The following is an 11,512-nucleotide window of genomic DNA, read 5'->3' on the forward strand; positions in this document are numbered from 1 at the left end:
GAAAGGGGGGGGGGGAAGGGGGGTTAAAAATATATTAACCACAAAAATGTTTAAAGGATATAATCTCATCTCAACTGAAAAAAATGATTAATAATCTTCCCTCGTCTGATGCCATTATTCCCTTTACTTCACTGAAATAAGAGTTTCTGAGTCAGTTTTTTATTTTCCTTTTTGTAGTCGCGATGGGGGGGGGGGGGTTCAAACTTTGTTCATTTAAGATAAACATGAATAATCTGTCCCTCATTATTAAGGAAATCAAATATTCTGTTCATCACTGACTGGAAAATAAAACTTAGCTGTCAAAAAATTACCTTTTCATAATTTATCTTTTGTAGAAACAAAGGGTGAGAGCTAATGCATATGGTGCTAAGTATGGAAAGGTCTCTTGTGGTTTGGTTGTGCCAGAGACAAATGTGCATTATTTCCATGTTGGGTAATGTCCTTAAGAATGGAATTTTTTTTCAAATACAAGGGACTTGACTTTTTCATATATTATCACTGTACAGGGATCAAAATATTTTTAAACAATGTTAGATACTCACTACATTATTTCATCTTCAGAAAAGTATTTAAATTATTTTCTCACATTTTTTAAAGAGACCAGTGTGGTGAAGAGATTTTTTTAAATTTTAATCTTGAATTTTGATATTATACAGGTCAGAAGTCTCGGTACACTTTAGGTGAGTGACAGTTGGGTAGATGGATGACCTTCAGATAGTTTAAGTGAAGAAGTTCTTTTAAATGATTGAAAGTGATCATCATAGAATCAACTCCATTATGAAGATAAATTGTGAGAGTCAGGTGAGGAATTGACTTCAATGTGTTATAACATTGTGTAAATGAATCTTCATTATTAAGATCTTTTACATTTTATTTTTGAACTTGTTTTTCTATTATTCTAAACTTCCAAAAATAAAATTAAAGTAGTTAAAGCATGCTACAAACATTTAATGTATCTTGGCAAGTTTTCAAGGTTATTGCAGAAGTGCTTTAATTTCAAAAGATAACTAATTAATGCAAACCTGGAAAAGAAATGGATGTTATTCTCTATAATTTCAAAGATTATGTTTATTATTAGCACTCCTGAGAGATCTGAGTACCCAGCCTACTGTTGAATTAATTAGTGACCCAGAAAAGATGACAGAGAGGGGAATCAAATATGGATGCCATCATGATCAAGAATATATACATTGACTAGAAAATATCTGAAAATATATTGATGAACATTCAAGCATTTATAATAATGAAAGTTATTCCGCAAGAGAGTTTTTGCACAAGTTTAATTTTCAGTAAAATTGTGTATATTGTGCACTGAGGAACTTAGTATGTAACTCATTATGATTATCCATTTCTTTAGAGGATGTATTCGGAGCATATTTAAATAATCATTATCTTCTAGAAAAGAGCACACAAAACTTTTCTCTCTGTGCGGAGCATGACACATATGCAAACACTCCAGCATTTACCACAACCACAGTTACATATTTTCCAGGGCGTTTGAAGTCGAGCACATACATGAAAATGTGTTAAGCTGGACACGTGCAAACACACAAGCATCTATCACAACCAATTACATATTTTCCAAGGCGTGTGAAGTCGAGCACATACATGAAAATGTGTGAAGCTGGACACATATGCAAACACACAAGCATCTACCACAACACCAGTTACATATTTTCCAAGGCGTGTGAAGTCGAGCACATACATGAAAATGTGTGAAGCTGGACACATATGCAAACACACAAGCATCTACCACAACACCAGTTACATATTTTCCAAGGCGTGTGAAGTCGAGCACATACATGAAAATGTGTGAAGCTGGACACATATGCAAACACACAAGCATCTACCACAACACCAGTTACATATTTTCCAAGGCGTGTGAAGTCGAGCACATACATGAAAATGTGTGAAGCTGGACACATATGCAAACACACAAGCATTTACCACAACCACAGTTACATATTTTCCAGGGCGTTTGAAGTTGAGCACATACATGAAAATGTGTTAAGCTGGACACATATGCAAACACACAAGCATCTATCACAACCAATTACATATTTTCCAAGGCGTGTGAAGTCGAGCACATACATGAAAATGTGTGAAGCTGGACACATATGCAAACACACAAGCATCTACCACAACACCAGTTACATATTTTCCAAGGCGTGTGAAGTCGAGCACATACATGAAAATGTGTGAAGCTGGACACATATGCAAACACACAAGCATCTACCACAACCAGTTACATATTTTCCAAGGCGTGTGAAGATGTACACCTATGTAAACATAATCTCCTACCACAGTCGCAACACATGTAACATTTAGTCCAAAGTATAAAGTCAAGCTCAAACAGGCTCACTGCGTGAAGCTGGACACATGCATTTACTTATGCATCTTGCAAAACCACATCTGAACCTATATTCTAATAGGTGTTTAAGCAATTTTGTGAATATGTAAATTGCACCATTATGCTTACAAGATGTCAACATTATTAACCTGTACATAAATACTCATTAGATAGCCTTTAATAGTTTAAGTTGGAAATACTAGTACTTTGCCTGATTTATGTTGTGTAGTTTCTCGTCAGTGATCTTGAGTAATAACTGAGTATGGCATTTTTAGTTCCATTTAAACTGCAAAGTTTTAACACATGTACATGCACCATAAAGGATAAATAATATTGTATTGTATTTTAACCTTTTTTAATTTTATTCTTTGTCATTTTATTGCCTGTTCAAGTAAAAGATGTAATCTTGTAATGTTTGTAACTGTTTTTGGTAGATATTTATGAAGCAGAAATTATAACAGAAAAGGTTTCAATACATCTACACAAAAAGCAAATAAAAAAGAGTTCTCCATCTATCAGATATCAGCAAATCAGATAAGTTGAAGGTTAAGTCATAGGGAATTTTAAAGTTTATTATATCTATATTCTGATATCTGATACCATTTTTACATTTTTGATTGTCCATCTACAGTATACAAAAATAGTATAAATTTTTTATATTTTGTAGATGATAATCTCTAATACTAAATACAACTGGAAATTGATATAACGCTTGAAAATTTGTGTATTTTTAGTAAGATCAAGTTTAACAAAAATGAGGTGAGGGTAACACAAAAGACACATCAGATACCTATTTATTTTAAAAGTCAAAAACCATTTGTTGAAATCTTAAGTACAAGTGTATTAAACAAAGGCCAGTATTTAAATAAGGATTTAAAAAGTTTCATATATTTATATATATATATATATATATATATATATATATATATATATATATATATATATATATATATATATATATATATATATATATCAACTTTAATGCAGCATTAAAGGTGAAAGGTTAAATTTAATTACCTTTTCTTTTAAGTAAAGGTTACCTTTTCACCTTTACTTTTTGTAAAGTTAATACAAAGATGACCTTGCTTTTTGGAGCACCTTTAATGAGATTTACTTTGCAAGTAAAGTTTTGTAAAGCTATTTTTTCAAGCAGTGTATGTTTCCGACATACATAAAGTATTTCGGCAAGTTATAATAAAATTTACTACATTTTAACGAAATGATTGTACAGTTGGTGAAAATCATAAATGTAAAGATAATTTGTTCCATAAATGAACGCCGGGATAATGGAAAGAATTTCTTAACCGATTTGTTCTATACTTTGGTAGACGAAGGTCATAATTGGTTTCAGAACCTTAAATATAGTTATCAGAAGAAATGAATTCAAATTAGACTCTCAGATATTCAGGTGCCATACCTATTTTTATGAAAATTAATCAATTCATATATGGCATGCCATCAAGGTTTTTTTTTTCAAATAATGGCAGTGATAGGGTATCATGGGCAATGTCTAATATAACCCTGGTTGCCCTTTTTGCGATTTCAAATCTCTGTCTATGCCAGTATCTGGTGCATTGCTCCAAATAGTTAAACAATAATTTAAAGAAGGCAGCGTAAATAGTTTTCTTGTATGTGGTGGGAATTTGTTTTTAATTTTGCGTAAGGTAAATAATTTATACGTCAAAGTTTTACAAACTTAATCAATATGGCAATTATAGCGCAATGAATGATCAATATGTACTCTTAAAAGTTTTTTTTTCAGTTTCAACATTTTAATCACTTTGTCTAATATAATGATATGAATTTAGTTCAGAAGAATTTATCTTACATTTTCTATGTTGAGTTCCCAAAAGCATACATTTTGTTTTATCGATATTCAACACCATTTGATTTCTGGAACACCAATTTTCAAAATTGAGGACATTTTCAATACGCTGTACATTTTCATGATATTTATGCAAGGTTGCATGATCGGCAAACATATAAATATCTGTTTTATTTATCTGCAGAGGAAGATCATTTATGTACAGTCAAAATAATAGTAGGCCTAAGATAGATCCTTGAGGCACTCCTGCTGTGACGGGCAAAAATCAGAGGAATATGTACCTATTTTTTCACACTGAGACCCTGAGGTTAACATGGTTAAGTAGGAGTTAAACCATTTAATAGCCAGTTGGTCAAAGTGATATGAATGATGTTTATTTTTAAGGATTTCATGATTAACCAAGTCAAATTCTTTGCTAAAATTAAGGGAAGTTATGCCTACTAGATTTCCTTGATCCATAGCATGTAACCAATTGTCTGTTAGTTTTTGCTAGAGCCGTCTGACAGGAATGAAATTCTCGAAATCCAGATTGTGATTTAAGGACATATGCAACATGCCTTACCTACTGATAATTTTTCAAGATATTCTTAATTTAAGATTATAGTGCCATCAGATGTTCGTAGACAAAAAATCAGCATGCATTACCAGGGGAGTTGAAAAGATATCAATTGATGAAAATTCTTGTATAATTCAAAAAAATACTAGTATATACCAAAATTACTAAACATATATTCTAGATGCTTTGTTTATCCAAACTTGAGTAAGAAGAAGTGTGCAACAGAATATATAAACATTAAATTGTAGCACAAAGTTCCTTTAAATATTGGAACTCTTCAACTCCAGGGAAAAAGACAATAATATCAAACTTCGTTGTGTATATGTCCTTAAATAAAAGATCAAAGCTAGAGGTAAAGTTCGTAATTGATCGGTTATGTGTTTTTCAACTAATTTTGATAATGTTGGAAGAATGGATATAGGTCTGTAGTTCCCTGGATCTGCATGGTCGCCATACTTGAAAATTGGAGTGACTATTGCTCGCTTTAAACGTGAGGGAAATATATACAGGGTGACCCGGAATATATACAATTTCATGATTCTGTAAAACCTAACATAATGAATATTGTATTACAACAAATGCATTATAAACATTGCGTATACTGACCAATTTTATTCACATGATTTGACGGTCATTAAAAAGAAAACAACAAAATTAGTTCACTTAGAAAAATGCTATGTTTTTTAAATGATGTCCTCTAAATGACGTCCTATCAGGGAAATGGTCATGGCAAGACATTGCACAAAATTCCTTAGGACATCAGTGCATCTTCTGGATTTCCATCGGAAATACATGTATACTTTTTAGATACGTTAAAAATTTAGGTTTGGGTTTAGTAACAGTAACTTAAGACTGGGTTTGATAATTACAGTTTCAAAGTGAGGGTAACTTGAGTAACAGTAACTTAAGACTGGATTTGATAATTACAGTTTCAAAGTGAGGGTAACTTGAGTAACAGTAACTTAAGACTGGATTTGATAATTACAGTTTCAAAGTGAGGCTAACTTGAGTAACAGTAACTTAAGACTGGATTTGATAATTACAGTTTCAAAGTGAGGCTAACTTGAGTAACAGTAACTTAAGACTGGGTTTGATAATTACAGTTTCAATGTGAGGCTAACTTGCTCTTTTGATAAATCCATTTCGATTGAAATGCAATTTTTAGCAAAATTTTGATGTAATTTTGTGACATAACAATTCCAAATGATTAAAGAAGTTTTTTACTAGTATATTTGTTCCTAAAAATCATATTCATTCAAATATTAATTGAGACATACATCAAAGACATATGTCTGTGTGTTTCTGACGTTATTTCAACCGATATATTTTGGGACACCCTCTATAATGTTTGAAACACAGATAGGTCAGGGGTACTTTAAAAACATCGATTAAGACTCAGCAATGTTGAACTACAATTTGTATTCAGTTTTTATAACAAGCCTCCAAAGATTTTACTCATAAAAATAATGGTATTATGCAATTTGCCTACTTAAATTACGAATTTAAAAAACATTTGAGACAATTACTTGTACTAATCAATACTGATGTATTTTCCTAATTTAACTTTCCAATCGTCATGGAGTGCAATACAAACAATGATTAACAGAATACGGTTATTGTTTGTGGCTCGTTAGGAGGTGCTCGTCTGAGCACAATGACAATGCTTTTATTTCTTTCTTGTTAAGTTTACAATAGAGAACATTTATTATTAATACAATAAACAAGGCATTAAAAATAGTTCCTATGTAAACAGAGTAATTAGCATAATTAATTTTTTTTTCCATCATAAACTTTTTAATCTGGCAGAAGGTTGATCGAAAAAAACTTGAAAAGCAAAATTTCAATCATCTGTAAGACGTTTAATATGACTTGGACTCAAAATTAGCAGATAACAAGGACTTTGGTGATGCAATTTTGAATAATTTTCTTTCAATATTGTTTTTGCAATATATATATATATATATATATATATATATATATATATATATATATATATATATATATATATATATATATATATATATATTCTCGAAGTTTAAGATGTTTCATGATTCCGGGCCTATTTGTATATTAGCGTACAGTCGATATATTTCTGTGTGAATCTGACTGCATGCTCGATTGAACCAGATGCTATAGGTGGCAGGGGATAGTTTCGTACTAAAGACCCGTCAAATTTCTTAAAAAATTGAGATATCCCCTGTTTGATGTGATATTTTATGTAGAAAAATGATTAGAATAATTATGGGACACATTTGCAGTGTAGCAGAGTGCTTGCTGAAAAAAATGATGTGCAACATGTAGGTGTCACTATGACGCTTATCATATACAGAGTTGTAAATGCGAAACTAGGACACGTGGTCAGTTGCAGAGGAAATTCAGCTGAAAAGCAGTAGGCCTTAGAAGAAGGTGTGTATCTCAGAGGGAAGGTGAATGACCCCATATCAATTGGTGAATTTTTATTAGGGCTTGCATTGATTTACAGACTACTGGGTGTTTTATCCTGCTCGCTCGGGCCTGGGGATGGGTTGTATGGGTATGAATGAGGCCCAAATCTTGGAAAAACAAGCCAAAATTTGGGGAGTCCCCAGGTGCATTTTTGGTACATGTGCACGCTAATACGCAGATTACATGTAATTTGTTGACATAATTTGTGAGCCATGGGCATATGAAGTGTAATTAATTAGCCCCTGGAAAACTGTCCCCATGTACATGTTTTTATGCATCGCATGTATATGTGTACCCCCTCGGCACATGTTTGGCATTAAAAAAAACTATCCTCTGCCACCATAGCGAACATCATCAGAAAATGTTTATAAAATTCTCGATTTGCATTCTTGTTCTTGAAATTTGTCAATATTAATTTGTCCAAATAAACATACATCATGTACGTATACCCCTGTAAAATTTGGAGAGATATTGGGATTCTACCTTGGTAAAAGGACCTACCGTTTGAAAATTGAATTTTCCATCAAATGGGTTTATAAACAAGAGGCCCATGGCCTATAATAGCTCTTTTGATAATTGGTACAACAATACTGGTTGGTAGGTTTAGTGACCCTACATATCATAGTGTTCAAAATAAAAAGGTTAAAAAGCTTTCAAAATGTTCAGCCATCAAAATTAGAAAGTAGTTCAATGTGGCTTAGTTTTTGCTTGATACAATCTGAGCCCAAGATGCATCAAATGATCCGAATTAAGCTTCACAATGTCTATAATATGAATAACTGCAATTCATAAAAAGTAGGTGACTGTGACGTACTTTTGAGTACATATATATATGTATATCCAAATCTCAGTTTAAAAAAAATGCAGCTGGGGGCTTTATTTCCTGAATTCACTCAAAATACATGTACACCTTTTTCAAATTTGAGGATTGTGAAAAGTCAAGGTTAAAAGATAAAGGTTATCAATACATGTACTAAAATACTGTTGGAAAATCAATTTTTTTAGTTTTGAGAAACATAATTTAAACCTTCATGCGTATGTACTGGTATTCAACACTATGTTTTAGACCCCGGAGAACTCCGAAAATCTTAAGATTACAAGTAAAGAATACAAGAAAACAATGGATAAATGTATTAAAGAACATTCTTTATCTATAACGTCAAAATTAGAAAATATACAGAAAAGTGATATTAAGGAATATTGGAGAATTTTAAATAGTCCGAAGGCTAGATGTAAAACTGAAGTAGATATCAAAACAATTTACGATTTTTTGAAAAAAATTAATGAATCTAAAGATGATGAAGGTGATGTAGATGATAATGATGTCAATCTCGATAATAACTCCCCTTTAGATTGTCAAATCTCTGCAGAAGAAATCTTGCAAGCAGTTAACAAACTGAAAAATAATAAAGCTCCAGGGTATGATCAAATCTGTAACGAATATATAAGTACAACAATATCATGTTTTTTGCCACTATATCTTGACCTTTTCAATTTGATTTTTGATACTGGTTTTGTACCTGAGGAATGGCTTATTGGTATCGTTAAGCCAATATATAAAAACAAGGGAGACCCAACTCTTCCCGAAAACTATATATAGACCAATAACACTATTAAGCTGTTTAGGAAAAGTATTTACCAGTATTTTATGTGAACGTTTGAATATTTTTGTTGATGAGTTAGAATTGATTACTGGAGCCCAAGCTGGCTTTAGAAAAGGATATGGAACAATTAATAGATAACATACTGATATTACATATTTTGTGTAAATTTGTTTCTTTTAGTAAGAAAAAATTTTATTGTGCATTTATTGATTTTAAACAAGCCTTTGATACTGTTTGGCGATCTGGTTTGTGGTCCAAAGTGTTTAAAAGTGGTATAGATGGTAAATGTCTAAGATTTATCAAAAATATGTACAGTGGTATTAAATCGAAGACATATATTGATCAAAATATCTCGGATTGTTCATGTGTAACCTTGGGGTAAGACAAGGGGAATATTTATCCCCATTTCTTTTTACTTTATATATTAACGATTTAGAAAAATATTTATTGCAGAATAATATTGAAGGGGTTACGAGCTTTAGTGAAAAAATAGAAATTGAAATGTAGATTATGTTTAAACTATTTATACTTTTTTATGCTGATGACAGTTTTATTATCTGATTATCCAGAGGATTTACAAAGATCTTTGAATATTTTCTCTGATTATTGTGACCATTGTAAGCTTCAAGTAAATACAGACAAGACTAAAATAGTATTTTTTTCTAGAGGAAGAATACCAAAGAAAATATTTTTGTATAGAGGTGCACCAATTGAAATTGTGAGCGAATTTAAATACTTAGGTGTTATCATGTCTCGTAGTGGTTTCTTCAGAAGTGCCAAAACACATTTAACTAAACAAGCATCAAAAGCCATGTATGGAGTACTTAGAAAAATAAGGTATTTTAATTTGCCAGTAGATTGTCAAATAGATCTCTTTGACAGAGTTATAAGCCCAATTTTGATGTATGGGTGTGAAGTATGGGGCTACGAAAATATAGATATTTTAGAAAAGGTACACTTAAAATTTCTGAAATTTGATTTACATGTTAAATCCAGCACTCCAAATTGTATGGTATATGGGGAAACTGGGCGATACCCTTTAATAATACGTATAAAGGTACGAATGACTACTTATCGGGCTAAACTTTTGATGTCACATGAACGTAAGGTAACATACATAATGTATTGCTTTCTCCATAAATGCTTTTCTGAAGGTTTATTTATGCATCCATGGTTGAAATGTATAAGAGATATTTTGAATTCATGTGGTCTGTCTTATGTGTGGATGAATCAAAATTTTTTTAGTATTTCATGGTTAAAATCTATTGTGAAAGAGACATTGTTAAGTCAATTTTTACAAGACTGGCATATAAGTATAGAAAATTCATCTAAATGTTTAAATTACAGGATTTTTAAAAACAATTTTGGAAGAGAAATGTACCTAAGTAAACTCCCAAAAGATTTATGAATTCTATTAACAAAATTTAGAATTTGTAACCACAAACTTCCAATTGAAGCTGGTAGATGGACTAATACTGACAGATCTTTAAGAATATGTAATTCATGTAATAAAAATACTTTAGGTGATGAATTCCATTATGTAATGGAGTGTCCATACTTTTCCTCATTACGTATAAAACTTATTGATAAGAAGTATTGTTTTCATGTAAGTACTTATAAATAAGTTTGAGAATCTTATGTCCACCACAAATGTTGACTCACTGATAAAACTGTCTTTGTTTGTTAAAAGATATTGGCCTGTTTTCAGTAATACTCTTTCATTTGATACTACTCTTCCTCACTTGACTTTGTATTTTGTATATATGTAAATATGTTCATTTACCTCATATACCATTGTATGGTCTGAGAGTAATAAACAAACAGATCTATTAGAAATCAACTTGGGGTTTATATCTGGAAAATAATAATGTTTAAAAAAAACATGTTTTTCCTTACAAGAATTCCTTAATTTCAGAGAAAAGTGAAATGCAGAAAAATGAATTGATGTTAAAAGACTCAAAATTAAATCTGGCTTAAATTTTGAATGTTTTTTGTTGAGATTGCCTAATGAGCAATTATGTCAGATGCTTGGATTGAATATTTTAATTGCACATCATCTGTTTCACCTATGTTTACTGTGAAAATAATGTTCAAAACATATGTTTACACTGGTTTGACACATGTATGGTACACATACATTTATCATATGAGCAGTGCATTCAACAAACACGCTACATGCATGTTTTGAGAAACATACGTAGCTCATACGTGAATCATATGAATGACGTACGTGTTTAACGGATGTGTAACATATGGTAGTCAATAGATAGTTTTCATATGACATATTTTCTCTCCGAGTTATTTCCCTTGGCCGCCATCTTGGTGGTCAACCTGGTAATTTTTCCTCTTTGTCTTACCAAATCTAAGAGGGTGTAGCAGAAATATTTGGGGACAAATCTTTATAGAATAAAAATTATGAAATTAAGGAGGCTTTAACAAATGTATATTTTTCTTTAAAAAATGCTTCCTACCTCACAATGACCAGTATAAAAAGTTAAAGTTGGTTGAATAATGAAGGAATATGAGCATGTTGACCTCCAATATGGCGGCCAACGGGAAATAACTCTTGCTAATTTGGGCCTACTGAAAACTATCTATATACGTGTGTTAAACGTACGTGTCAAACATGACATTCACGTGTGAAAACGTATGTGGTACTAAAATACGTGTGGCCAACACCTTTGTTTGTTTCACGCACGAAATGCCTTCTAAATGGCACATTTTGCTGTGTA

At 31.6% G+C, this 11,512-nt stretch overlaps 1 long non-coding RNA gene across 1 annotated transcript; it reads left to right on the top strand.

Moving 5' to 3' along the window:
• The first annotated feature begins 357 nt into the window (after positions 1-357).
• LOC133183173 (uncharacterized) lies at positions 358-1,260 on the top strand. The gene is made up of 3 exons (XR_009720600.1): positions 358-433; positions 657-801; positions 1,079-1,260. It is a non-coding gene; the product is annotated as an uncharacterized LOC133183173 (long non-coding RNA).
• Positions 1,261-11,512: the final 10,252 nt, after the last annotated feature.

Source organism: Saccostrea echinata, unplaced genomic scaffold, assembly GCF_033153115.1.
Source record: "Saccostrea echinata isolate AGI-Se365-2 ecotype Australia unplaced genomic scaffold, CSIRO_AGI_Sech_v1 ptg000009l, whole genome shotgun sequence".
Taxonomy (NCBI): Eukaryota; Metazoa; Mollusca; class Bivalvia; order Ostreida; family Ostreidae; genus Saccostrea; species Saccostrea echinata.